The 22,849-nt window shown below is 49.0% G+C and overlaps 1 protein-coding gene and 1 long non-coding RNA gene across 11 annotated transcripts in view; one reads left to right on the top strand and one right to left on the bottom strand.

Annotated features, from left to right (window-relative positions):
• AUTS2 (activator of transcription and developmental regulator AUTS2) overlaps window positions 1-22,849 on the bottom strand; it is a 1,215,681-nt gene that overhangs the window by 195,774 nt on the left and 997,058 nt on the right. The gene's annotated exons all lie outside the window — the stretch shown is intronic.
• LOC112444308 (uncharacterized) lies at window positions 5,210-14,387 on the top strand. Its single transcript, XR_003032619.2, has 3 exons — window positions 5,210-6,148; window positions 8,316-8,377; window positions 14,140-14,387. It is a non-coding gene; the product is annotated as an uncharacterized lncRNA (long non-coding RNA).

Below are 22,849 nucleotides of genomic sequence, written 5' to 3' on the forward strand. Positions count from 1 at the left end.
CTCTCAGATAATAACACGGGGCCTGGTGTCGACAGACCAGGGCTCACATTCTGTTGTGCCATCATCTGATCTGTGATGCTAACCAAGTCGGGACTTGGAGCTTGGGTTTCCTGCCCTGCAAGTTTGAGCGGGCACCTGGCAAGTTGGATGGCCTGGCACAAGGGTAAGGTTGCTGGGCTTGTCACCATAGGTGCAGAGGCCCTTGCTGGGTGAGAGCAGGACCAGACCAGGGTTTTGCTTTCGACACCTCTGCTCTGAAATTCTCTTGCTGCCATATTCAAGCTACGTTGCAAAGGCAGAGAGAAGCTGCCTGGAAACCCCGAGGACTCGCCCTGTTGTCTCAGGTGCCCTAAGAGAGGTCCCTGCCCTGGGAGGTTGGGAGCCACAGGATCTGCTAATGGGGAATGAGAGGCTATTTAGGGACACCTGCAAACTTTCTGCTCACCTGTGACCTAGAATGAATTGCTCTCCAAGTACTCAGGGAGTTTCACAACCGCCTTGACAACCGCGAACAGAGAGCTGAGGCAGGTGCTATTTTTGCAGACGAGGAAACGGAAGGATCACTTTGCCTTTCTGGGGCTGGGAGGGGGCACACTCTTGAAAGACATCCCAGGCCTCTGAGATCCCTTCTTACAGGGATGGATAACCCATAAAACAAGAGTGTGGGGGAATGTCCCCTGAGAACTTCCTCTCTCCTCTCCACCTTCCTTGTCCCCTCAACACTTCCCACCTTCCCAGCAGCTGCTGAGCTCCACAATGCTTTTCCACAACCCTGACTCACACACTGTCCCAGCAACCCACAGAACAGCTTTCTGGAACACGAGCTGTCAAAGAATGCGAGTCCCTTCAGGTGGGCCCTTGACAGTGGGCCCTCCTGTCCTCTGCTTTCACGGTCCCACATCTGATGGGACTTTCCTATGGTTAAAGCCACAGCCATGGCTTTCTTTTATAAATCCTAAAGCAACTGCTGAGGTCAAGATGCATAACAGACATCCTGAGGGGCCCCTCAAGGAGTACAAGTTGCTCCTACAAAGGATCTCGATAGAGGTTTCCTCAAAACACATACGAAGATGGCCAATGAGCACAAGGAAAGATACTCAACATCATTAGTCACTGGGAAATGTAAATCAAAGCCATGCAGAGACACCACTTCATGATCATTAGAAAAGCTGGAATAAAAAGACAGACAATAACAAGTGTTGGAGAGGTTATGGAGAAACTGGGACTCTGATGGTGGTAATGCAAAATGGTGGAGCTGCTTTGGAAAACAGCTGGGAAGTTCCTCAAAAAGCTGAACACATATTTACACTGAAAACCCAGCAATTCTACTCCTGGTTATTTCCCTAAAGAGAACTGCAAAAGTAGGTCCATACAAGAGCTTGTACAAGAATGTTCACCATAGCATTATTCTTAAGAGCCAAAAAACGGACACAACGCAAATGTTTGTCAACCTGTAAATAAAATGTGGTATATCCATACAATGCAACCCTATTTATCTACTTAAGGAGATGAAGTCCTGACACATGCTACAACATGAATCCATCTCAAAAACATTATGCCAAGTGAAATAAGACAGACACAAGAGGTGACACCGTATGGTTCCATTTCTATGAAATGTCCATAACAGGCATCTCCATAGAGACAGAATGCAGACGAATGGCCATCAGCCCTGGGAGAGGGGTGTGGAGAGCGACTGCTAATGGGTAAGGGGGTTTCTTTCTGGTGTGATGAAACTGGATGTGAAACTGGTTCTGGAATTTTTACTGACAGTTGCACAAAACCTTGTGAATACACAAGTCACAAATGACTGACTTGAACACTTGGAAATTGAGAAGTTTTATTACAGAGATAGAATGTGAACCTTCTCTCCTTAGAATTGTTATTAAAAAAAAAAAAAGGCTGCCTTGGAGGGGGTGGTTCTCAAACTTGAGCATGCAGCTGTGTGTGGAGAACTGGTTTAACACAGGCAAGCTGGGCGCCACCCCTACAGCGTCTGCCTCCGCAGGTCTAGGGCGAGCCTCAGGACTCTGCGTCTCTGACCAGTCCCCGTGTGGAAGGTCTCGCTGGTCTGGAGGCACATTCCGAGAACCCCAGCCTAGAGCGGTGCCTCTCCCCACTCCCGTGTGCCTGCTGGGCACCATCCAGTGAAGGAATGGCTAGCCAGCTGCCAGGAGGGCTGGCAGTAGGACTGCCCAGCAAGGGGCAGAGAAGGCCGATGCTGCTCTGGAGCCACCCACGTGGTCAGGGAAGCCTGTCTCCAGGCGCAGACCCCAGCTTGACCTCTCCTTCCACCTACCTGCTTCCCTCCCACACATGCTGATCCTCCCGCGAAAATAACGAGCTTGCTAAACGCTATCCGTCTGCATCAAGGGAGGTGGCAATCTGTCAAAACACATACCATATCACCGGGGGGCTCTTGTTAGAAAAGGAGATTCTGATTTGAAAAATCAGGGCACAGGTGTGGGGATCAGCATTTCCGACAAACTTCCAAGAGAAGCCCAGGCCAGGGTCCCTGCGATCTGGAGCAGCCTTCTGACGCCACGATGGGAAGAGTCTACGAGCCAGCAGCTTGGGCACTACATGGAAAAGGTCATCTCACTTTAGAGGCAACAAGAAGGCGCTGACATTACCCTGCCCTTGAGATCCAGGCCAAGGAACCAGGTTATGGGCGAGTGTGTTTCAACAACACCTTTCAGGTACTCCAGTAGTTCATCCCTTTGGACTGGGGCCCAGACCAACATAAGGCATACCTTCTTCTATGCTCTATTGTTACAGCATGGCTGCGGGGCATCACTTGGGCAAAAGTCAGTCATGTGTGTTGTGCAACCAGCAGACAAGTGGTGACGGAAACCCACAACACAGCCTGTCCAGGGAGCCTGAGACTGAGTGGGAAAGAAGACAAAAAAATACACAAGCAGGGGTTGTGACCGCCAAATCTTTTCCAGTGTCTTCTGCCCTCAGACTAACAGTGTGTTCCGAGAGCCGAGAGGCCACTGGTGTCTTGTTTCTATGTCGGAGCCTTTCACTAAGGGTTTGGAATCTACTCTGAACTTGCTGGGAGCCCCATAATCTATTTCTCGATTTTTCTACTAGTTCAGGCTGATTTTAGACGAATGGAGGGGTGGCAGATTATAAAAAGAAGAGAGGTAAGTTGAAACCAAACCTTCAAGATGTTATCATGGAGGGAAACTTCCATGCCATCACACCAAACACCCACTATCCAGGACAAGAATCAGGGGACTGGGTAAACCAGGGCAGAAGTTTGGAAAGAATAGCCATCCTTGACTCTTGTATCACAGAACTGCTTTTTAAACAGTTAACAGGCAGGTATGTGAAGGAACTGTGAGAGCTGAGGAAAAGGACAGCCAATAGGAAGCTGTGCTCTTTAATAATGACCGCTTATGAAAAGTTAGGAAACGTGGCAGAGTGTCGCGCTCGAATGCTGCAAGTCTCAAATCCCCACCTGTGTCGTATGTTCAAGAATCTGTCTGGGAAGGACTCTGCTGTGCCTTGAGGGGGAGAACATAAAAGAGGAGCAACAGCAAACCAATCAAACCAACAAAATAAGCCTGCTCCACGAAGCCACGGTTCATTCTCGGGGGGCAGGTGTAGCTGTTTTAACCGTGTTGTTTGACTTTCACGGCAGTCATGACAAAACAGGGCTGAGAGACAGAGGAAAAACCAGGGTAGGAAAAGTCCTTCAAACTGTGGGCAGTAGCATCGGCACAGCCCCAGGCCACTTCCCAGCTCTGTCCCCAGGCTCCTCTGGTGCACCTGAGGCCGGGAGACACCGTGAACAGCCTTCCACCACTGCTTTCTCTCGTTAACAGAGGGAACGACGGAGAGGTTCCCAAAGGCCTAGCAAACTTTAAAACCCAGAGCAGAAGAGATGCGCGGCTCTGTCCCTGCTATCTGCTGTGTCTTCTGGGGTGAAGTACAAGTTTCACGGCGCCCTCCAAGACCACTCTGTGGCCTGGGAGCTCTCTGGAGAAAGCAGTCCTTGCTCATCCTGTTGAAAACTCTAGACTTCATGTAAGCAAGCAGCAGCAGCCGAGGGACAGATAAGTATTAATCGACCCGCTGATTATTTCCTGTATACTGGAAACCCAGTGATTTCCAAACCTGCTGGAGCTTCTGACAGGAATGAACACATGCATCCCAATGCAGGGTTAAAAAGGATTCCCAGAAACCTCCACAAAAAAAAAAAAGAAAATTATCCTGAGAAGGGATTTCTCTGCTTCCCACGAGGCGAACAATTTCTTGACAGCATCATAGTAAAGGAAACAATACACCACCAAAGAGGAAAATCGCATCTTTATAATTACAGATTAGTCCTCAAACAAATTCCACCCTACACGCTCGCTCCGCTTGGAGGCCATGTGACTTCAGTGGGGCTTGCCAGCCCCCTCAGCTATCAACAATTACAGTTGAACAGCGCAATCAGGAGATTTTTTTTTTTTTTTTGGTACAGAAAACCCAGACAGCAAAGCACTCTCAAATGACCCTCTCATTTCGTTCTCCGGGAACGTGGAAAACACTGTTTCACAAAGCAGGGATGAGAGCTAATCCCACTGTAGTGAGCACCGAGCTCTGTCTTCGGAACAGCTGCATGTTAAGGTGCCTGTGTCAGAGATGAGCTATAATTTTTACAAAGGTTTGTATCAGACAGGAATTAGCAGCCTAAAGGAAGTCCTGCTTAGCCCAAGCTGCCACATCCTTCTATTAGGACTTCATCTAAATTTCCATCGCTTGAGCAAGGCACCCACATTTAATTCAACGCACCGGTTACTTATCCATTAAATGGGTTTCTTACCCATCGCACTGCTTATTTAATTCCTACCCCATGGCTCCCCCAAGAAATAAAAAGTGCACTATAATTATATAAACTCTTAATTAAACTGAAGAATTCAGTGTTGCCATTACCCCGTCAGTAATTCCACTCAATTAGGACAAAAGACTTCCATTTATTGCTGAACTCCTAATTGCTACTCATTTTCCTGGTTAGTAATTGCCAATCCTATCAGACAATGTGCTTAAAGAAAATTCTGCCATGAAATGATATTTCTCCCCGTCAAAGGAAAGGTGGGATCAGAGAGCCCTTACGTGGTCAGGTGTCGGGTGCTGTGTCCAGCCCCGGGCACCTCCGGGCTGGGGATTTTAAAGGCGGACGCTCCCCGGGTTTGGTTCCTGGCGCTGCGATCATGGGAGACTTACCCACAGAGGAACGGAGTATCCAGGTGGCCAGAGAATCCCAAAGCCAAGTTGAAGACAAAAACAAAACCCACGACGCGGTCTCGGGATTTCCAGAAGTTCAGAGTCTCCGGGAAAGGCGCCTCTGAGGTCCGCAGGCAGGCGGGATGTGCTGCGCCTCGGCCGCGGAAAAGCCGAGCCGAGGGTCCGAGGGGAGAGGGTGGCGGCCGCGCGGCGTCCTCGCCCGGGCCAGCCTAACCCTCCTCTCCGGGTGCGGGCACCGAGCGGCCGAGGTCGGGGGAAGCGGGCCCGACAGCGGCTCCGGGCAGCGGCCGCGCCAGCCGTCTACCCGCGGTGCAGGGAGGTCTCGGCCCCCGAGAAGCGCGCCGCCCGCCCGCGCCGCTCCCCGGCCCGCGGAAGGCCGTCCGCGCCACTCATGACCGGCTCTGCTAATTAGCCCCGAAGACTGAGACCCGCGGCGGGGCAACCTGACGATTTATGCTGGGCCCGGGGGAGGTCACCCGCGGTGCGCGCGCCGATTGGCTGCAGCGAGCCCGGCGCGCCGGCGCGGCCTGACCGCCTCCAGGCAGAGCGCGTGCACTTTCTGCCGGCTCCGCATCCCGACCCGGCAGGGAGGCAAGAACAGAGCAGGGCCGAGGATGGGGGCGAGGGGGTGGGCAGGGCCTCCCTGAAGCACTGTGAGGCTCGGGGGGCGGCGTGACAAATTGGCGGTCGTTGCCTGGAACCACAAGACTGCCCCACCCACCCAGCCCGGCGGTTTGGAAGAAACGTTCCTTGCCGTTTGAGTGTTTAGACGTTACAGCCTCTACCTGAGTCTTCAGTTGACAATGGGTGCACACAATTTACAGCCAGAAAATTCGGGTTCTGAATTGACTCCAATCAACTTCACGGTCCACAGGAGGACACCAAAAATTAAAGGATGGAGTGGCTCCTGAAGGTGAGTGGGTGGAGAAGCCGGCCGGGCCTCAGGGCTCCTCCCGTCTAGGATTTTCAAAGAGCACATGAGCTACCCTTGTGGTCGCCTTCCTTGCCCAGCCCTAACCTCAGGGACGCTTCCAGGAAGTCACAGCACAACACTGAATGATGCAGTTAGGTCAGACTGGCAGATCAAAGAATATTATCTCCGTCTTACGTATTAAGAAACTGAGGCTTGGAATGGTTCTGAAACCTCCTTGCTCCTGAGCTAGTGTCAGAGCAGGCACTCAAACCCAAGCTTCCAATTCTGAGTTTCCACCACAACACTTCAATGCTCCTTAACCAAAAGGATGTGCTGAAGAGACAGAATTCCCTGAGGGAATAGTCAAAAACAAGTGGCCAAAGACACTCCTACAAATAGCATTGACCCCTAAAAGGCATGGCTTCAATGTCAGCTTCGCAACTCTGCCCACAGAGCCACTAGCAATCATTCTTACTCTCAGTTGGCTGGTTCTGGACACGCTTGCCTGCCTGTGCGTGCTCAGTGGTGTCTGACTCTTTGTGACCCTATGGACTGTAGCCCGCCAGCCCCCTCTGCCATGGAATTTTCTAGGCAAGAATACTGGAGTTGGGCTGCTATTTCCTCCTCCAGGGGATCTTCCTGGCCCAAGGATGGAACTCACATCTATTGCATCTCCTGCACTGCAGGCGGATTCTTTACCACTGAGCCATCAGGGAAGCCCTTCTGGACGTGTTTGGCGGTGGTGGTTTAGTTGCTAAGTCATGTCTGACTCTTGCAGCTCCATGGACTGAAGCCTTACAGTCTTTCCACGTAAGGCATTACAGGCGTAACCCCTCCGTCCATGGGGTCCTCCAGGCAAGAATACTGGAGTGGGTTACCATTTCCTTCTCTAGGGTATCTTCTCAACCCAAGAATTGAACCCGGGTCTCCTGCACTGCAGGCAGATTCTTTACCAACTTAACTATGTTTATCCCTCACCAAAGTCGGTGCACTCACCCACTCCTTCACCCATTCTGCTCACTGTTTCTAGTCCGCCCTTTGCAACCTCCATCCATAGAAGCAGCAGCTGGAGAGAGCTTTCCTGGCCCAGGACTGGAAAGCTAGTGTACCTCTCTGTGGCCCTAATGCACAGTCAAGAAGCATTCCTGCCTGGGCGCCTTGTGTTTGGAACTTGAATTTGCAGCGCTCAGCATCTGAGCCATCCTGTCATGTTCCCAAGCAGGGAGCAAGGGCTGCGAACCAGGGCTGTCAAAGGACAGGTTCTCAAAGCGTGGTCCCTGGAGCATCGTCCAGGGACCTCTCAGATCTGTGAATTCTTGGGCTGAACCCCAGATCTACTGAGTCAGAAACCCCAGGGGTGGGACCACCAGCAGTCTGTGTTTCTACAGGCCCTCCCGGTGATTCTGGTGCACACTCAAGTTTGAGAACTGCTGCCAGAAAGAGCTGCTTCCTGTGGTCATGTGAGCAAGGACAGAGCGGAGGCTATGGTCAAGGTGGCGCGGCCAGCATTGAGCGTGAAGAAGTGCCTGCCCTCTACTCGGCCACAGTCACAGCCCCTCGAGGGAGGATTCTGGAAGGAGAGGAACAGAGCTGCGGCCTGGGGCACTTTTTCGCTTCTAACTCTAAGGATCACCAGTCTCACCCCATCCTCCTTTCATTTTGACAGGGGAGGTCACAGCATTGAGGGCGGCCTGGGCTGCCATGTTCTGAGACGTTGCTGGAGTGGGTAGTCATTCCCTTCTCCAGGGGATCTTCCTGACTCAGGGATCGAACCTGGGTATCCTGCATTGCAGGCAGATTCTTTACCGTCTGAACCACCAGGGAAGCCCAATTTATAGATGAGAAAATGGAATTATAAACATGTCAAAACCCCTGTCCAAGGTCACAGAGCTTGCAAGGGGCAGAACTGGATTCAAACCTAGGCGGTTTGGCTCCAGAACCCAAGCCCCTAAACATAACGCTACAGCCCGTGCCAAAATGTTAAGGGAAACAGGAAGGGTCTGCCCTTTCCTTGGAGTTTCATACTGAACAAGCAATACAAATGTGAGAAAAGCATCTCACATGGCACATGTGAGTATTTTGTCTTACTGTGTGTTGGATTTTCTGTTATCAGTGCGCATATATTACATTTGAAACACATAATTTTTAATTGTTAATATTTTTACAGACTGCAATTTCTGTTGAGGACTCAGCCATAAGGTGATGCGTGAACTCCCAGGAGACCTACAGGTTTGTTTCTTCGTGCTTGGTAGCTGCACAGTTTCTGAGAGACATGGCAACGGCAGCAGCGGCCAAGCTGAGGGGTGGGGGATTACCTGCTCACGGCCAGGTCCGCGTGAGAGAAGTGTGTGGACTGGGAAGCATGCGGCAGGCGGGGGAGTGTGAATGAGGCCCGGGGCACCTGAAGGTGTGTAATCATATTGCCAGGAACAAAGGCTTCCTTTCAAAGGTGAGCTGGTGTGGATCTCAACTCTATTCTACCCCCAGTAATGGGTAACAGCATATCCCGAGAGTCGAAAGGTAAGGGGGGGCTTCCCTGGCAGTCCAGTGGTTAAGACTCCATTTCCACTGCAGGGGGTATGGGTTCTAACCCTGGCTGGGGAAGATCCCGCATGCCACACAGATGGGCCAAAAAAACCCCCAAAACCAAAAAACCCATAAATAAAACATTTATTTCTTTAAAAAAAAAGCTCCTAGGTGGACACAAGTAAATCAGGTCTCTCATACATACCTGGTAAGCCCTGGCACCAGGCTATACTCAGCTGCACCCAATCTTTCTAATTTGCCTTGGAACTCCTACCAATCCACCAAGGGGGGAGGGTGTGGGAAGGGCAGGTTGTCTCACTCTTGTTTTCTGAGGTTTACAGAAGCAGAGACACCTGTTCAAGTCATAGCTGGGGGCAGGCCAGGCCTAGAGGGCGTCTCAGGTGGCGCTAGTGGTAAAGAACCCTCCTGCCAATGCAGGAGACATAAGAAATGCGAGTTCGATCTGGGGGCAGGAAGATCCCCTGGAGGAGGGCATGGCAACCCTCTCCAGTATTCTTGCTGGGATAATCCTATGGACAGAGAAGCCTGGCAGGCTATCGTCCATTGGGTGGCAAAGAGTCAGACGGTACTGAAGCGATTTAGCACATACAGGACTAGAACTCATAGCTCCCAAGTCTTAGTTCAGTGTTGGCTTGCCGCTGACCCCATGTTGCCTATCCAGGTACATTTGTAAATCTGGATGCTGAAGCATTAACTACAGTTCCCTTTAACTCTGGTGTAAGTTACAGAGAAACAATTTAGCAGGCGCTCTACTTATTCAGTGTTATAAATTTCTATACGATGAAACTAAAGAGTTCTTGCAGAAAAGCTACAGTCAAGGAGGAAAGCTACATTTTACAAACTACCTTTTGCTTAACAGCAGAGTTTTACAGCCTCTGCTACATGTGTGTTTGTTACAACTGGGGAATCTGTTATGTTTGGTTGTGATTTCTACATTCCTGCCACATTGTGGGAGATTCCCACACCTAAGGAGAGAACTCTTTCTTGTGTTTAGTTACAAGGCCTTCTAGTATATTTATGACTTCACAGAAATTTCTTTTCAGTCATAAAATATAAAAGTATGATGACTGGCTCAAAGGTCTGGCGCGACGAGCGTAGGGACAAAGAAGTTAGTTACTTTCCTGGTGACTCAGATGACAAAGAATCGGCCTGCAGTGCAGGAGAGCTGGGTTCAATCCCTGGGAAGGGAGTATCCCCTGGAGAAGGGAATGGCTACCCACTCCAGTATCCTTGCCTGGAGAATTCCATGGACAGAGAAGCCTGGTGGGCTACAGTCCATGGGGTCACAAAGAGTAGGACCTGACTGAGAAACAAACACTTTTACTTTCTCTTTTCACTCCAACAATGCTGCCTTGCTCTTCAGAGCAAGTCTGCACAGCAGCCACCATCGATCTAAAAAGTCCTTAAAATACAGGATCGGCATGCCCCCAAGAAGTTCAGATGCCTCAGGAAGGCGGGAGAGGGTAGGATCAAGGAATTTAGACCCAGAAAGATCTACGTTCTAAGGCTCACTCAGCCACCAGCCCAGCAAACTCGGCCATCACTTCGGCCTCCCTGGCCATCCTGTCCTGTGATAGATGAGAGCCTCATGGCCACCTGCGGGCCTTGGGAGAGGCAGCGTGGCCAGCACCCCAAAGCACTGCCCTTGGGCCAGAGGGGCCTGTCAGTACTTCTTTGGGCCCGCTATTCCCTTCTTTTGGGGACTCTTCAGATACACAGACGGAAAACATGCTCCTGGTCACTGTTCTGTGAGGTCACTGTTGACCTGAGAACAGCGGTTTGGAAGCAAGCTCAGTGCACGGTTTGAGCACATCAGTGGCGGGGGCCCTGCTGCTCCGTGTCCCTGCCAGGAGGGAAAGCAGTGTTTCTGGGCTCTGTGTCGCGATTGGTGGAGGAGGTAGCCGGAGAGGAAGAGGATGCTTTTACGACAGGTTTCGTCACTAGGCCTGAGAACAGCTCAGGTTGCCCCTCCCCGCCCCCAGCCCCCCAGCAGCTTGGGGGGATGAGCTAAGTAACAGAAACGAACAGAAACCACTGGTGATATCCCCATGACTTCGGTCACTGTTTTTCAATGGGGTTTTCATACAATGGGCTGGTTTCTGCCTCCTCTCCCCGTGAGCCCAGGCAACCCCTTGGTTCCCCACCACGGTCCATCCATGCAGCCCCACTTCTCCCTGCTGGGCAAGCCTGGGCCATTAGTGCCCACATGGGAGGAGGGGCGGGAGGCTATCCAGCCCCCAGACCCACCCTCCATGCTAGTGGAAGGCCCAGCTCACGTCCAGCAGTGCACGCTGCAAAGGCCACAGCTCCACCACCAGTGGGGGGCTGGCGCCCAAGAAAGAGGCCCCCCACTGGGTAAGTGCCCGCCTTTTTATGCCTTTTAATGGTTGCCGCCTCGGTAGGAAATGCTCTGAAGGGATTTTGGAGGACATGGGGTATCTGACAAACGTTTCAAAGTCGATGCTTCACTTTCAGTGAACATCAGCTTTGTAACCCCTGACATAGAGACTGGAGTCTGAATATGCTTAGATCTCAGAATGGAAGGGTTTCTAAAGAAAAACTCCAGAAATACCCGAATTCAGATGTTTAAAAAAAAAAAAAAATGTGTGAGAATCAAGAACAAAGCCAGCGAAAGCAGAGGGAGTGAATAACCTTTCATTTCAAGCCGGTTTCCCCACTAGAGACAGTCATGATCTGCGCAGGACTATTTGATGCAAATGCCTCTCAGAAAAGAGCCAGTGGATAATAGATAAAAAGATTATCTGTGACATTATGAAAAATGAAAGTTTAAAAATGGCTACAAGTCCCATAAAAAAAAAAAAATCCTAAACTTTGTTCAGTCTTGTTGAAAGGCAATAGTGGAACTGTTTGATTCAGCCCCTGGGGTCTCTGCCTCTTCCGCCATTGTTCTAATGCCTTCCACCAGCTCATCAGTTTTCAAAAATCTTTCCTGCTGTTTCCTCTTTGCTGGAAACATAAGGTCCAAGAAGCTATCAGAGCCCCTGTTTCCTTTTCCTAACTTGACTCTGATGCTGGAAATTCAAGTGCTGCAGCCCCTGCCCTGCTCTCTTCCCTTCCCTGCAGTCCCCCTCTGTGCTAAACCACCGGCTGTACACTTGATTTAACAGATGAATTACAGATTCAAGGCATGGGCTTCCAGGGCAGGAAAGAGTCTGATTTTTGTCCAGGTCTCTCTTGATTGGCTCAGCATGGAAGTCTTTCATTTAATGGGCCAGGTCCTGCTGAGAACACCTCTGCTGGCACCACACCGATTTCTTTCTTCACTGGAGAGAGGAGCAGAGATCCTAAAGAGAGATTTTCCATCTTCCGGATTTCTGGCGTGCTCACTAGGTATCATACTTTTTAAACAGAGCATCACGGGTGTAACCCAAGACTCCAGGAAACACGGGACTCATCTGACTGGCCATCTTTGATCTCAGAGTTGGTTGGGGTATGGAAGAACCAATGTGAACACCTAGGCTACAGAAACATGCCTTTGTCTCCCAGCCAGGGAGGAGGCAGCCTGGTGCTGCCGTTCAGCAGGAGGGTCGAGAGATGGACTACCTGCTTCAGATTCCAGATCCAGTGCCTGCTGACTTAGAGTATGTTTCAGTGCCTGAACTCCTCCATTTGAAAAACAAATACAGAAGATTATTAGACAGAAAGACGTATGACACTGCTGGTATTTGACTGTTTGGGGAATACCAAGCGTAGCGTGCTGCAGTCCATGGGGTCGCAAAGAGTCGGACGCGACTGAGCGACTGAACTGAAGATGATTAGATTGTGCCTCATAAAACTGCTGATAGTATGTGCCACGAAAATTTGCCATTCTCTTTTCAGAACAAAAAATGGCAATTTCATGTGACTCATCCAAACACCTCCTTCGGAGAAATAAGAGCAAACAGCCAGACGAAGCGCTTGGCCCACATGCCTGGCACGCAGTGTTCCATAAAGGTTAGCGCCTGCTGCCCCGGTCAAGAGGCTCAGATCAGTCTCTCACTGAACTGCGGGGCGCTGTACCAGGCATCCAGAAGTAAAACACCCAAATCTGTGCCCAGGACCACCTGCCCACGTGAAAGAGTGCTTTGTTGTTGTTCAGTCACTAAGTTGGGGCTGACTCTTTGTGACTCCGTGAACTGCAGCATGCCAGGCTTCTCTGTCCATCACTATCTTTTTGAATTTGCTCAAGCTCATGTCCATCGAGTCGGTGATGCCATCCAACCACCTCATCCTCTGTTGTCCCCTTCTCCTCCTGCCTTTAATCTTTCCCAGCATCAGGGTCTTTTCCACTGAATCAGTTCTTCACATCAGGTGGCTAAAGTATTGGAGCTTCATCTTCAGCATCAGCCCCTCCAATGAATATTCAAGGTTGGTTTCCTTTAGGATGGACTGGTTTGACCTTGCAGTCCAAGCGACTCTCAAAAGTCTTGTCCAGCACCACAGTTTGAAAGCTTAAATTCTTCAGGGAAGTGCTTTGAGCACAGTAAAATACTACAGAAATCCACAGAACCCCACTGACAACCTCAACACCCTTCCAACTTCCAGTCAGTCTAGCTGTTTCCACAGCAGCATCAGGACCGCCAAGAGTTGACCTGTCAGGGCTCTCCACTGCTGTTCCATGCAGCATCTTAATTACCCTGCCCTGAGCTCACTGGTAATCAGGTTTTCTTTCTACTCTCCACTGGTGATTGGTGCAGCCCTAAGATGTGAAATAGTGCTCAACTGGGCGTTTGCTCAGTAAGTAAATTGGAGCCAAAGAGAGTATCAGAGGAGTCAGTGATTGTGGCTTCCCTATGAAGAAAAACATGGACCCTGAGCTTATCCAGTGCCCTGAGAAGCCCAGTGTGGACTTGCAGTGAGAAGCTACACACGTCTTGGGTTGGGCTGGGCCAGCCCTCTGCCCTGTGAAATGACAGCAGAGCCCAGGAGACAGGAAAACCCACAGTCACCACCACTACACCCGCCTGGCCATGGTGCTCCCGAACCTGGACGTGGGACCTGGCGTTTGAGAGGTGCTCTGGGCCTGCACTAACGCAGATTTCCTGCCTCTGTCCTTCCTCCGAGGCCGACTCTGGTGTGCAGATAGCTTTGGCTGCAGGCTCAGCCTGCACCCCCTGGCCGGCCCCACCCAGATGCCTCCTTATTCTGGCTCTGTGTCTTGGCATTAAGAGGCATAGCCATCTTATCAAGGGCTCTCTTCCCCTCCCAAATTGCATTTGACCAGTTTCATTTCTGCCTGAAATTAAAACACAGAACTTATCAATCCCAGGCTGTCACAGCATGAATGAAACCCTAGAAATAAATCCAATCTAATGACAGAGCGATCCAGAGACCTCAGTAGGGAAACAAGATACTTTGTTTAATAATTATCAGCCTCTTTCAGGGCCTGTCTGCCAAAGCAGTGGTGTCAGAAGCAGCAGAGAGAATTTTTTTTTTTTCCACAGATTTCATCCTGGGGAAGACTGAAGCCATTTCCAACCAGACTGGACGCTTTTGATTTACATTTCTGATATTAAATGCAGAGCGGCTGTCTGCATTTATGCTACAAGGCATTACTTCAGTGCGAAGAACTGGGGTGGTGGCAGGACTCCAGTTTACTAATGAACAAGCTTATCTGGGGGAAAACAGCTTTTCACACCGTAACAAACAATGCACACCTCTTAGATAACAAATTCAATGGCAAAAAAATATAGCATTGTACGTGTCACAGTCCCATAATTCAGTGGAGGCACTTGCAGCATTAGTGGTTTACATTAATTTTTAAAATTAATTTTGTTTGGCCCGCAGGGAAAATATTTTCCTTTTTGTGTCTGATATCCCGCAGCTCATTAACACTGCTTACTGCGGCTCTACGAGACTATCCATAATCGTCCACTTGGTAGCCAGAGGCCATTTTTAAAACAAAAAAGCTGGAAGAGGGGCAGAGAGCAGGCTTTTCTGCTTCCTTCTACAAAGACCCCTCTTCCAGCTTGACACAGCACTTGGCATCCATGGAAGCAGGGGCCTCTGCAAGCCTTCTGGGCTGGGTGGCTCCAGGTGGCAGTGCTCATGGGGGCCACCGGGCGCCTCTGGCTGAGTCAAGAGGCTCTTTCTTCCGCTGGTCACCATCACTCCCCGCAGAGCAACGGCGTCCAGACCTCACGATGCTCAGGATTACCTGGGCAGCTTCTGCAGAGATATAGATGACTAGCTGTGTTTGACTCTTCCTGACACCCAGGAATCCTTTCCTCTTGCCTCTCCTCCCTTCCCATGAAGGGGTTAACCACTGGCCACCAGGAAAACAAGCCCCCCACCCCCTCCCGCCTCTGCCTGGGGCACGGAGACAGGGAATTCACTGCTAATCACTGCGGTTGTGATTTCTGATTTCAACTGGCAGCAAAGAGAATTGAACCAGAGTCCCCTGAGAGCAGCCAGCTCCATGAGGCAGACCTTGAGCTTGTTAAGCTGTGGTGCTGCCATGCGATTATCAATTTTAAATTAATCTCCCCAGTCTCTTTAAAGTGGTTGCTAAAAATATAATCTCTGGGATATCTTACCGTAAGACTTAACTAAAGGGAAAAATTTGGATAATAATTAAGTGCTTCCCTCCGTCTAAGCTTTCTGTAAAACGCTTCTGGAGACCTGGCTAAGCTGCTGGCAGTAGGAAGGCCAGCCAGGGGCAGGGGCAAGGTCTGAGTGAGCTGGTTTATAAGTTACCCCACTCTCTCTAAATAAAACTTATTTGGACAAAAGGTGAAAGATACAATGCAACACTGTTTTCAAACAAATCCTTCCCTATTTTTTAACCCAAAGAGTTTTGGGAGGGAGGGCCAAAAAAAATCGTCTAGACACACTTTTGCTAAGCTCGTGAGGGAGTTATGAATGGACTTTATAGGGACATAATCTAGGTTATATATACAGCACGTTTTTTTAAAGGCGGCAAAATGGCGCGACAATCTGAACAGAGGTGAAAGGAGTTCTTATGTGTAAGACAGGGGTTCTCCGCCAAACATCTCTGGCCCTACAGAAAGCGCCAGGTAAGTACGGTCATAGGGACTTCCCTGGTGGTGCAGTGGTTAAGAATGTGCCTTCCAATGCAGGGAACATGGGATCGATCCCTGGTTGGGGAACTAAGATCACACAAGCTGAGGGGCAACTAAGCCTTCGTGCCACAACTGCTGAGCCTGGGAGCCCCAGCTAGAGAGAATCCCGTGTGCCACAGCGAAGATCCTGCCTGCTACAACTAAGACCCAACAAAGCGAATAAATAAATATTAAAAAGAAAAAAAAGAGCCTGTTTCCGGCCTGGATGGGAAGGGAGTCTGGGGGAGAATGGGTACGTGTGTGTGTGTGTGGCTGAGTCCCTCTCCTGTGCACCTGAAGCTGTCACAATGTTGTTAATTGGCTATATTCCAATGAAATAAAAAGTTAAAAATAATTATAGGAACATTTAAAAAGAAAGAAAAAGAACAGACACAGTTTCTAAAAGTCACTAAGAACGATGAAGAAGAAAACAGACAAGAATTCATTAACAGACCCCAAGCTAGTGGTAAAGAACCCGCCTGCCAATGCAGGAGACGCAAGAGACGCAGATTCAATTCCTGAGTCAGGAAGAGCCTCTGGAGAAGGAAATGGCAACCCACTCCAGTATTCTTGCCTGGAGAATCTCCGCGGACAGAGGAGCCTGGCGGGCTGCTGTCCATGGGGCAGCAGAGTTGGACACGACTGAGCGCTGAACAGCAACTGCAGCTTTTTGCCAGGAGAAGAGGTGCTTCTAGACCTGGAAGCAAGTCTCAAATTTCCCCATGGGGGGTGGGAGGGCTACTCCGTGCTAGTCTTCCTCTCCCTGTCTCCTGACCTTCCTATGCTTTGGGGCAGTGTGGTGGGGAGATGGATTGTTTAAAGCAACAGCGCATGGACAAACGCGCGCACTCTCCATGAGTGGCCACAGGCGTTTGAGAGCCCAGCCCCTAGAGGGCCCAGGAGGAGGCCTCTGCAGGGCCCCGCCAAGGGCACCTTGTAAGCCAGTGTGCTAAGGAAGAAGGGGGCGGGCAGGGAGAATGGGAAGAAGGGGATTCAGGAAAGGACATGTGTGTGCCTGCTCAGTCACTCAGCTGTGTTTGACTCTGCGACCCATGGACTGTAGCCAGCCCAGTTCCTCTGTCCATGGCATCTTCCAGGCAAGAATACTGGAGTGGGTTGCCATTTCCTACTCCAGGGGATCTTTCTGACCCAGGGATCAAACCTGTGTCTCTTGAGGCTCCTGCACTGGCAGGTAGATTCTTTCCCATTGAGCCAGCTGGTTACAGATCTGAAAAAGGCCAAGAAGAAAGACTTTCACACAGCCACTCTGTGTCTTCTTTTAATGATAACCATAAAGAAAACTCTGAAATTTGTAAAACCCTATTCTATAACTTCCTTTCTTCAGTAAGGACAAAGGATAAAGTGACTCGTTACCTGTACTACCAACGAGATGTGTGACCTTGAGGAAGCAACCTAACATCTGTGGGCTTCCACTGTGAAAGGAAGGGGCTAGATAGGACAAGTGCTAAAATCCTCATTTTCGTTATTTTGGGCAAAAACAAACGTTGCTATATACAAGCCAAAGCTCAATTTTGGTGCCACCTTTGGCCAAGTGATAAAAAATCAGAATGGAGAAACTTTAAAATAGACACATACGGTACGAACAACATAAAATATAAAAGCTTGAAGAAAAAGCCAGTTACACCACATTGGAAAGTTGCCTGAAGAAAAATGGAATAAGTGATTGGAAGGTGTCTTTTACACAAGTGGAAGTTTCCCGAAACTTTTCCTTTGGCACTCAGGGTCCACCTCTGTCTGTTAAGGCTCTGGGTGGGTAGGGAGTCAGGAAGGTGAATGGATCTGGTGACAAACAGGGTGCCTCTCAAGAAACGGTTGGGCATATGTGATCCTTGTCAGAGTAAGTAGTGCATCTTGACTTTTTCTGTTGCTGTTGTTACAGATCTACTCAAAAATCTGATGAAAAGATATGGACCTTCTTCTGAGGCAAATGTAGAAGTGCACAGATAAACAAAACTTGAAATCCACTTTTGATTCTTGGGCTCCTTGAAGCTTATCCACAGACCCCATGGTGATGGATTAATTACAGATCAAGCTCCCTGTCTTAGGCCTAGACCCTGGAACATCTATTAACTCTCCCATTTGCCTGGAAGGTCTTAGTGTTCCCATTTTCTCAAGAAGAAATTTATTTTTCAATTAAAAAGTAACCTGATTCTCCCCACACACGCCAGCAATTCTACAGGGAGTCTGGCGTGTTTGGCTGGAGAGCAAGGTCGACAAAGAGAAGACCCGCAGTTGTAGCCCTGAGGACCAAAGCACCTTCGGGGGTAGGGCTTATATCCTAAGGCTTAATTTGGAACCCTTTTCCCACAGGAGACAATTCCTCCGGGCAAATATGTAGGCAGTCCCTACCCCACTAGAGATTGCCTTCTTTCTGACCTACTTCACCCACCTCTGTGACCTGCTCTCCTTCCTGAAGAACTAAGAGGCCATGTGGTACCCAGTGAGGGGGAGGGCGGACAGGAAGCAGCCTCCTGGACTGTCGATAGGGCTGGGCAGCACACCTACCGCACTCCCGTTCAGCAGGCAGCCCAGCGGCTGCCCAGCGCACATCTGCACAGCCGAAGGTCAGTAGGAAAGCAGCCTGGCTTCCAGCCCCGAAGCTCCGCTCTTCTCTGGGTTCCGAGAGTGAACCTGTCAAGTATGTTGACTCTAATTGGCACTGGGCTGCTGGCGGCTACAAGACAGAAATGTGCTTTGAGGCCTGATACATTTTAGGGAAGATGGTTCCACCAAGCCACTGCTGGTTATTTTCAAAGGCCCTATCATGTGAATGCCCAGGTCACTAAAATCCTTGATCCTGGTGTGGAAGGCATCTCGGCGTCCACTGTGCGAACAATCAGCTTCACGGCAGTTGGTCATCCTCTATGATCTTCCTGCTTCTTCCAGGCTGATTATGAATCATATTTGATGAGGAAAGAAATGGTGCCTTCAGGGCAGCTTTGCCCTAGTTCCCAACCTAGCCAATCTTTCAACTCAATGGGTCCGAACACCTCTCCTCAATCGAGTGACAAGCAAGGCAACTACACCAGTGGAAATGTGAATCCAATCATTTAGCCCGACAGAGAGAGTCCTAAAAGATGGGTTCCATGACACTAAAGAGCTTGACTCACGTCAGGGGAAAGCAGTCCACAGACCCCTGGAAGAAGAGCTTGAAAAAATGATGTAGTAATTGCACCTATTCTGCCCTATGGGCTTCCCTGGTGGCTCAGTGGGAAAGAACTCGCCTGCCAACTCAGGACACACAGGTTTGATCCCTGGTCTGGGAAGATCCCCTGGAGAAGGAAATGGCAACCTACTCTAGTATTCTTGCCTGGAAAATCCCACAGACAGAGAAGCCTGGTGGGCTACAGTTCATGGGGTCCTAACCAGTTGGACACAACTTAGTGACTGAACAATAACAACATTCTGCCCTGTCCCTGGACACCTGAAACTCATCTCTCCAGTGCTTATGAAGATGTGATGGGATGTTCCATCAGCAAATATGCAAGTGAGACCGCTGACTTGATTCCTAATGAACTAAGGCAAAGAAGAAGAAACAAAACCACACTGATTTGCATTAGGAAAGTACCCAGGGAAAAAAATTCTATTGTCTCAGGAAAAAAAAAAAATCCTTAAGAGCCAAGCTGTTCATCTCAATTGCATCTGGATTATTATTTGAAAAGATTAATATCTCCTAACATGACATCTGGGCTTCCCGGGTGGCACTAGTGGTAAAGAACCTGCCTGCCAGTGCAGGAGACATAAGACGTGGGTTTGATCCCTGGGTTGGGAAGATCCCCTGGAGGAGGGCATGGCAACCCACTCCAGTATTCTTGCCTGGAGAGTCCCATGGACAGAGGAGCCTCTTGGGCTACAGTCCACGGAGTCACAAAGAAGGTCACAAAACTGAAGTGACTTAGCACCCACACACAGTGTGACTTTTATCAGGACTGTATACGAAGATAGCAAACTTGCCAAATTTGATTTTTCTAAGATGTTCCTTTTTTTAAAAAGGAGTCTTAAATGTGTTGGTCTGGCATTGGCTAACAACATCCTTGACCAAATAAGTACCTTGGGGAAAAATACTGGGCTGTCCAAAAAGTTCATTAGGTTGCAACATCTTACAGAAAACCTGAGTGAACTTTTTGACCAATCCAATAACTTACCTGGAGGGTATATCTCAATAAAGCAGGCTTTATTTTTAAAAAAATTGAATAAAAATAACACAGTTCACTGTGGATAAGAACAATTTGGTAAGTCTGACTATGGAACAGTTTTATTTCTTAATTCAGAAACAGGGAAAAGGAATGAAGAAAAGGGTTCTTTTTTTTTTAACTTTATAATTAACTCAATGGGAAATCTAGAAGCAGCTACCTTTTTACCAGTGCTCTGGTTAACTAACTACGGTTGGAAGAAAAAGAACTACTTCAGCAAGATGAGGTAAAATGTGTCTGCACTCAGAGTAAGGACATTTAATCTCCAGTGTCACCCCCATCTCAGGGGTCTTCATCTGTCAAAAGAGGGAGACATAGGAAGCTCATACTTCCTCCCCTTCGAGCCACACCCCTGGCAGACATCACTAATCAATCCAGCCCTTTATTCCTTCTTGGTTCAGAGTCCTCAACACACTCCAAGCTGCTACCTAATAGTTGAGAGCCCGCACGACAACTGAAATTCATCCATCAGCCCTACACAGGATGAGCTTTAAGGCTCTGCTGCTGCTAAGTTGCTTCAGTCGTGTCTGACTCTGTGCGACCCCATAGACAGCAGCCCACCAGGCTCCCCAGTCCCTGGGATTCTCCAGGCAAGAACACTGGAGTGGGGTGCCATTACCTTCTCCATTTAAGGCTCTAATTAGCTTCAAATTTCTAGGATATCATCTGTAAATTATTTTTATATCCTACTAGAAGTCCACTGAGGGCAAAACATATATGGACAAGAGTGTTTTATGAGCTTGCCACAGAGGGGGAAAAGGTATACTCTTAAACTAAATAATTCTCACCACAGCTGAGGCTGTACATCAATTGTCTATCAACCCAACTGATAAACCCAAAGTGCCGATAGTCTCAGACAAGTCAGTATCAATTCATCAGTTAGGCAGCCAGACTGGTCTAAGTGTAGTGTATCACTTATCCTGCCTTGGACCATAACAGGATTTAAGGTAGCTTTGAAAGACAATGGAAAAAAAAAGCCATTTAAAAAATCACTGGTAGATGAGAAGGAAAAAAGCAGCAAGGTAGTATGCATAGTAAAGGTAAGAATGAGTTTTGCCTGTCACTTATTTACAACAGGTGGGCCACAAAGCTGACTCAAGGCTTGAGGCAGCAACTGTGAAGAGGGCAATCGGCTCAGCCACAGTTCACAGGGCCACCAGATAAAGAGAAAGAAACTGTTCAGAAGAAGTTCAACTCCTCCTGACTCTACAGCCAGAGTGCTATTTCTCTGACGAGATCTACATGAAGAAAACATGCAAAAGTGTTAGCAGCCAGTAGCTCACTTGTGTCCTACTCTTTGTGACCCTATGGACTGTAGCCCACCAGGCTCCTCTGTCCATGGAATTCTCCAGGTAAGAATACTGGAATGGGCTCTCTTCTCCAGGGGATCTTGCTGATCTAGGGATCGAACCCGAGTGTCTCGCCTTGCAGGCGGGCTCTTTACCATCTGAGCCACCAGGGAAACCCGAAAACAGCAAACAACATACTAAATATTTATCCACTCATTCGTTTAAAAGTCCCAGCAATGAGTGTCACACACCACTGGGTCCTCCTGCGGGGTTTCTGGGACGAGAATGCAGGGAAGGAGAATGCTGTGGCTCTCCAGAGGATCTGGAGAAATATTTCCCAAACTATAGTCCAGGGGACCCATGAAATGGTAGTAGGTGTTCCATGGCCAACCCTGTTTGGAAAACACAGCCCACTGTTCCCACAGGCACCCTCACCTGTCCAAATAAATTTGCTTACTGTGATCTCACCCAATAATTCTAAGCAAACTCCTTTATTTCAGGGACACATTAATTACTTCATGGCAAATGATGGGGATAAAATGGAAACAGTAACAGACTTTATTTTCTTGAGCTCCAAAATCACTGTGGATGGTGGCTGCAGCCATGAAATTAAAAGAGGCTTGTTCCTTGGAAGAAAAGCTATGACAAGCCTAGACAGTGTATTAAAAAGCAGAGACATCACTTTGCTGATAAGGGTCCCTATAGTCCAAGCTATGGTTTTTCCAGTAGTCATGTACGGACATGAGAGTTGGACCATAAAGAAGGTTGAGCACTAAAGAATTGATGCGTTTGAGCTGTGGTGTTGGAGAAGACTCTTGAGAGTCCCTTGGACAGCAAGGAGATCAAACCAGTCAATTCTAAAGGAAATCAACCCTAAATATTCATTAGAAGGACTGATGCTGAAGCTCCAGTTTTTGGGCCACCTGATGCAAAGAATTGACTCACTAGAAAAGACCCTGATGCTGGGAAAGATTGAGGGAAGAAGGAGAGGTGGGAGAAAGAGGATGAGATGGTTGGATGGCATCACTCACTCAATGGACATGAGTTTGAGCGAACTCAAAAAGATGGTGAAGGGCACGGAAGCCTGGTGTGCTGCAGTCCATGGGGTCGCAAAAAGCTGGACACGACTGAGTGACTGAACAACGACAATAACACTTACTAATATCTTATGGGAAGAGGATTCCAGGGAACAGTTCAGAAAGTGCCAATCTAGAGGGAAAGGACTGAATATCTTTTTGAGATCCTTTTAAAATGTAGCTTCTCTCCATGAGGTTTAGAGAGCTGCAGGCAATGAGTCTGATAGGCATTTCCTGGTGACTCCCTGAAAGAAAGTGAAAGTCACTTAGTCATGTCCAACTCTTAGCGACCCCATGGACTGTAGCCCACCTGCTCCTCTGTCCATGGGATTCTCCAGGCAAGAATACTGGAGTGGGTTGCCATTTCCTTCTCCAGGGGATCTTCCTGACCCAGGGATTGAGCCCAGGGTCTCCCGAGTTGCAGACTGATTCTTTACCATCTGAGCCACCAGGGAAGTCCCTGGTGACTCCCTGGGAGGCGTCAATCCTCAGTCTCCACTGTGCGCCTGACCGT

Source organism: Bos taurus, chromosome 25 (assembly GCF_002263795.3).
Source record: "Bos taurus isolate L1 Dominette 01449 registration number 42190680 breed Hereford chromosome 25, ARS-UCD2.0, whole genome shotgun sequence".
NCBI classification, from domain to species: domain Eukaryota; kingdom Metazoa; phylum Chordata; class Mammalia; order Artiodactyla; family Bovidae; genus Bos; species Bos taurus.